The sequence below is a fragment of the Meleagris gallopavo genome, chromosome 5, assembly GCF_905368555.1.
Source record: "Meleagris gallopavo chromosome 5, MGAL_WU_HG_1.1, whole genome shotgun sequence".
Taxonomy (NCBI): Eukaryota; Metazoa; Chordata; class Aves; order Galliformes; family Phasianidae; genus Meleagris; species Meleagris gallopavo.
Window position 1 is genome coordinate 42,407,245 of NC_139408.1, and position 6,592 is coordinate 42,413,836.

The 6,592-nt window shown below is 33.8% G+C and overlaps 1 pseudogene; it reads right to left on the bottom strand.

The window, feature by feature from the left end:
• Positions 1-405: 405 nt before the first annotated feature.
• LOC116216727 (U2 spliceosomal RNA) lies at positions 406-565 on the bottom strand (annotated as a pseudogene).
• Positions 566-6,592: the final 6,027 nt, after the last annotated feature.

Sequence of the window (6,592 nt, forward strand, 5' to 3'; positions counted from 1 at the left end):
CTGATGTAATGCTTCTCACTCTGATTAATTATAAAGGGACACATCTGCTGTTTCAGCCAGAGAGTAAGACAAATGTGAGCAACAGTGTTAGAGAAGGCATTTGCATTGCTCTTAGCCTAGTTTACAAATAAATATATAGTTTATTTTATGAGATGTGTGCAATCTAACTGAAAAGCATAGAAAAGCATAAAAAGCCAGCACACTCAAAAATTTACATTTTGTTCTGAATTATAATCATCAATACAAAGAACCCTGAACTAGAACAAAACATTTCCTTATGTGCTTTAAAATACACCTTTCAGATGACCTGGAAGCCTAAAATTTTCTTTTTTAGCAACCCTTTAATTAATAAGCCAGTAAGTACTGCTGTGTCCAATTCACAGATGTGCAACAAGTCATAACTGGGTGGTATGGCCACAAATAGCACTTACATGTTCTTAGTCCTCTGCCTGGACCCTTTCTGTAACCATGCTCATATTCACTAAAATAATGAGTGATTTACTAAAGTAAGAATCACAGAATCATAGTACTACACATGATCTTAGCCAAAAGGCCAAGAAGCAATAGGAATAGAAGAAATATATATAAACCAGTTAAAAAAAGAAAAAAAGGATTAAAAAAAAAAAAAGAAAGAAAAAGAGCAGTTTTTATGCCATATGAGATGTATTTAAAAGCAGAGATGGTAAAGCAGTAGTAACAATGGGATTTGTAGAGGTTTACTAGAAACCTAACTATTATTAACAAGAACCACTGATTTTTAAGAAAAAACTACTTTGTGCTGCATTCTGCAACACAGAAATGAGGCACTTGTTTTCTCCAAATTTTTATAATCCCAGTACAAGACAAGAACCTACAGATTAATACAGACAAAGTACCTGCTTTTCTTTTGTCTAATAGCACACTTTTATCTTTTAATGAAAGGGTGAGTATAAAAATTAAGGTATAAAAAATCCCTGGTTTTAAGGTATAGGTAAATAGGCAAGACTAACAGATTTCTTCAATATTCACGCCTCCTAGGAGACCATTACCTTGAAATCATTACCCTTATTTATTTTTCAGTTTCATGGATTGTGTAAACTTTTAATGAAATAATACATAAAAGTGGGTTTCATTCAGCTACAAATGCTCATTAATTGTTTGCTAATATAGCACTTTTTTTTTTGTTCTATTTAGTCTCCAGGCATTATTATAATGAAGAACAATTGCTTTATAAAGAAAGTTGTGCAAATACTGTAAATCATGACTTCTTTTGCATTCTGCTAATTTGCCCTGCTGAACTTTTTTTTGTTAATTAACTTTCTACTGTTTGTCATTCTGATTAAATAGAGTAGGCAATTACTTAGTGTTACATAAAGAGCTATAAAACCTTTAAAAAAAAAAAAAACCTCACAACAAAAACCACATACAGAAAAAAAAATATATATATACACCCGATAACATGAAAAAAAAAAAAATTAAAAGAAAAAATCCTAACTGTCTTCAAAAGTTCCACAAGATTAAGCAGACAAAGAAAAAAATCCAAAATAAGGGAAAAAAAGTATGGTCAGTGTAGCAGTAAATTAAAACAAACAAACAAGCAAAACAGGTAAACTCACCTGTTTAGTGTTTAGATCAGGGAGAAGGAATTGAATAAATTTTACAACGCAAGTACATTGGATTTACTCACAGGTATTTACTAATAATCTGAGCATTGGTAAATACAGGCAGTAAAATCTGACATTTGTTGGAAATCTGTTGATGTCATTATTTTAGTGATAACTGGACTGCAGTCTCTGCGCTCAGCCACAAAACTCATTTTTTTGTTATTTCACTTGTATTTATCACATCTCATTCAAACATTACAATTAGGTTGGGTGTCAGGGAAATTCTTTACAGAGAGAGTGGTGAGGTGATGGAACAGGCTGCCCAGAGAGGTAGCGGATGCCCCGTCCCTGGAGGTGTTCAAGGCCAGATTGGATGGGGCCCTGGACAGCCTGGTCTAGTATGAAATGTGGAGGTTGGTGGCCCTGCATGTGGCAGGGGGGTTGGAGCTTCATGATCCTTGAGGCCCCTTCCAACCCTGGCCATTCTGTGATTCTGCGATTCATCTCCAGAAATAGACCAATAATACAAATGGCTGAATAAGCTCTATTTTTGCTCTAATATCACATAGAATAGGGAAAATATAGCATTCTGGAGGTGAATTTCTGAAGAAATCCCATTGCAGACAAATTTGTTATAGTGAGTATGAGTAAAACAAATGTTTACTACTATCAAGTTTGTTACAATTTGCCACACTGGCACTAGAGACATACACACAGTAAAGGTACTTGAAATGCTGTCCTGGATTAGTTCAAAAGGATTTTTAGCTTTTAGGAAAGGACAGCATCTTCATAAAGATTAATTTTGACTACAAAACTGCAAAATGGAAAAGCATAGCATGTTCATAAGAAAACTAAGCATGATCAATTTCAATTTCACCAAATAATGAAAATAATTTTGATCAAAATAAGTTTGGATATTTTCACACAAAAATATTTGTTCTGAAAAATGTCACTTCAATAACAATTAGCATGTTTCCTTATTAATTCATGTTTAATAAATATACAATACTTTTGTCAATTAAGAAAAATGAGACAATTTGAAGCCATACATACTTATTAAAGATACATACTTATTAAAGATGACTTATTAAGTAAGTGTTACATTTGCAGACTCTTCTCTATCAAGAGGCATTATCCAAACTAGTGGTGAATAGATGGAGTTCTATAATGTGATCTTTAGGGGAAATAACTGAAACTTCAGCTCACAGAGCTCTTTCTCTGAAAAGCACAAAACAGTTCAGAGGTGGTATCGATGTAAACGTTACAGGGGAGAATGTCTAAGTCACTTGGAAGAAACTACAGCTTTCGAATAATGGTGTTTCTTTGCAGAAGCTGAACTTGCATCAAATTGTTGACTTCAATAAGATGAATGTGGAAGAAAATGGGAAGAAGCAGGTTTTGAAACTAATAGTGATGGGTCTCTAATTCTGTAACAAGTAGCAGAAAAAAAAAGCAGTAAAGTGAGGGTTCAATCCAAGGCAGAGTTGGATGCAGGCAAAGTTTCATATGTAGATTTGGCTTCTTTAGTAGAAATACTGTTAGGAATATTGTAATAGAAAAGAAAGCATGAATAATAACAAAAGAATGATTAATGATTCTACAAAATTAATGTGCTTAACGAGCATTTTAGAGTTTTATTTGGTTCTGTTAATTTTGTACAGCACCTGTGCTCTAACACGGGTCCACCTTGAAAAGTAATTATCCCTTTTATACATTAGATCCTAAATCTATATTTTATATCACTCTTCCCTTTCACAGAAGTGAAAGAAGTATCATGAATAATATTCACCCTCACAATAGCCTTGACTAGAAATTCCAATAAAAAGTGCACTGGATGTGTACAAAAGGGACCTTGCCCCAAGAATTGCAATATATCCTTTCATTTAACATGACAGAAGAATGGCAAAAGTTGTACCAGAATGACTAGTGAAAAAAAAATTAAGTATCGTTTTCTAGATAAAAGAGCGAAACTTAAGGTCTAATTCATTATCAAAGCTCAAGTTATGTTGACCACATTTGAAGGATGGACCAACATATCAATAGCACTTTACAAAATAGCCTGGTTCCCACCAGGGAATTAATTAAATCACCCAGTAAACAAGCAGATTTCCATAAATTTTCAACATCTGCTTGATTTAAAAAGTTCTCTTAGTATCCAAGGGAGTGCAATGCTGGCCTTTTACCTCTCTCAGAACCAGTTTCACCTAAGACAAGTGAAGAGTCTCTCTCCCCTCAAGCCAACACAAATACTTTAGATTTGCAACATGGTGGGATTTCTTACTACCAGTGACAGTATTAAAGAAAACATACTGAAACTCTTTTTTCCTAGCTAGCCCCAGCTAGAGGGAGTAATTCTACACAGCATTTTCTACAGTGGCATGGCTAGCTAAGGAAGAGCCTACCTCCAGCTTCTTGCTCACTGATACCAGCGACAAGGTGCTCGCTGGACAGTGACTATGCAGCCCTGTATGGGGAGGTGCTGAGACCACAGACACTAGGGAAAGAGTCTCATGGGCTGACCTCTCTAAAAGGCAACATGTCACACAGCTGTATCCTCTGTCACCAGACTTCTCCAATTCTACAGAACAGTTAGAAATCCTGCTTTGGAACAAGAGGAATTGTGAGACTAAACATCTCCTGTTTAGTTATTTCAGTGTTAGCAAAACTGAGTTCTTCCATCAGATCTGAGCCCTGAGTTGCTAAACTATGGCTCATGCCACAGTTTCATGCACCTAAATACATCTTAAAAATGCTTTTTAATGTTTTGCCTTAGGTATTCAGTTACAATCTTAGTTTTTTTTTGCTTTGTTTAGACAATAGTATGGAAAATATTTTTCCAGTAACTCAGTGAACTTTTATTTCGTATATATTACAGTACTTGTAGTCAAATCATTTGTGCCTTTCACATGCACACTGATTGGGAGAAGAGCACTGTTATTCTTTGTATGATGTTTACCATGATATTTTAATTGCATGTATCACTTGCATTACTCATGAAAGTTGCTACTAACAATCCCTGGATCCTTTACACAGCAAAGATAGGAAAGAGATGATAGTAGTGTAAAAGAACACCATTTATACATCCTAGTTTGACCTACAGGACCAGTCTCTCAAGAAAGAAAGAAAGAAGAAAAAAAAAGATAATTCATAATTCCCTCTATGTTTACTCACAGCCTGACACCAACAATAATTTTTACTAACAAACATACCAAATATAGTTGTTTTTTTTTCCTTTGGTTCAAAGGATTCTTTATGGGAACAAAGACAAACACTGATTCTTACAAATCTTAAATTCCAACAATGATTAGCTAAAGAACAGGGTTATGGAAGTTATTATTGCTTCTGAAATAAAAACATGGACTAACTTCTTTAACCATGGCAAGCTAAAACCCATGATAACTTCAAATGACAATGAATGTTGATCATCAGTCAACGAAGATTTGTGACAACCCAGTAATCTGTAAAAAATACTACCTTAAATTAATAATAAGAAGAATGAGAACATAAAACGATCGCCTATTTATTTTTTAAAAACAGCTTTGTTTTGAAACCAATGGAAATTTACATGGTAAAAATCAAGTACATACAGAGGACCTTAGTGTATCATTCATTAGGAGTACTATTATTTATTAAGTATTACTTCATTTAAACTCTAAAATAATTGAAACTTTACTTTCACGATAAGAAGGGAAAGTATTATTAAATATGAAAGGTAGAGCTAAGGTGTAATTTTCCCTTCCATAATATGACTGAATATCATAGAAATCATATCTATAAAAGTGCTTATATAGGAAGATGAGTTAGCTGTTATTCAGTCAGGCTCAGGGGATAAAGCTAAAAATTTCTGTGAAGAGCAGCATCAAAGAAAAATTGAGGAATATTTCAAAACAGCATGAAGGAGAAACTAAGGCCCAATTAAAATCAAAGTAATAAAAGGAACATGAATTTTGGGAATGTGAAAAGAAAGGAAAAGCATTAATGCTGTGTGCAGGTTAGAACTAAGATTAATAAGTCAAAATTATAACCAAATCCTTACATCTTGCAATGTATGGTTTCAAATTATTAATGTAAAATTATCAGTTTTCATCAGTGCAGCTAGCAAACATAGTCCTTCCTACGTAAACATCCCTGCACTCTGCTTGTCATCTTCTACTAATTAGAGATTAGAAAGCCCAAACTACTTTTCCCAAGGTAAAGAAAGGCTCTGTGGGTGTTTCCAGCATTGAACTGAGAGCAATGTACTTGCTCAACAGATACACACAAATCAAGTCTGCTGTAGAATAATTTTTTGGTGCTATAACAAACTATGAACAGAAAAAAACCTGAAAGATTTACTTGTTTACTTGATAAACTAGCCAAAAAAAAAAAAAAAAAGGGAATTTCTATTTCTTAATGTGTTTTTTGTCTCTGGGTTGAGATTCTTTTACTTAGTGTTTCACATTTTCCACCAGTGCATGGATGACAGCCAAGAAAATAATGCACTGCCTCCTTCCTGATGTTATTTGGGAGTTTTACTTTAAAAAAAAAAAAAAAAAAAAAAAAAAAAAAAAAAGCTTGCAGGAATCTGAAATACTTATTGCGATTTTTCCCTATTTTTTTCCTGACACATACGATAGCTGTGACTAGCAAGGGTGATGATACTAGTCAAAAGTATATTTGCATGTCTTGTGCCATGTGGAATTCCATATATCCATTTTAGCCAGACACTTGTTACATATGGCCTACTCTAGCAGAGGACTAAACTCATGGTGCAGATCCTTCCAGAACTCCAATCTTCTCAGGCCAACCTTTCACTAAAATAGGGATCTCAATTCATGAAAAGCCAATAAACATATTTTAAACAAATAAGAAGGTGTTATCAGAAATCAAAGGAAATAAGAATGTATCTCAATCAACACTTTTTTGTTCCATAGTTACAGCAGATTAGTGCAGAGTTACTTTGATTTATTTTTTACTATGGAAATAATGAATGATGGGGAAAATATTTTTTAAAACCAGATATTCCATTT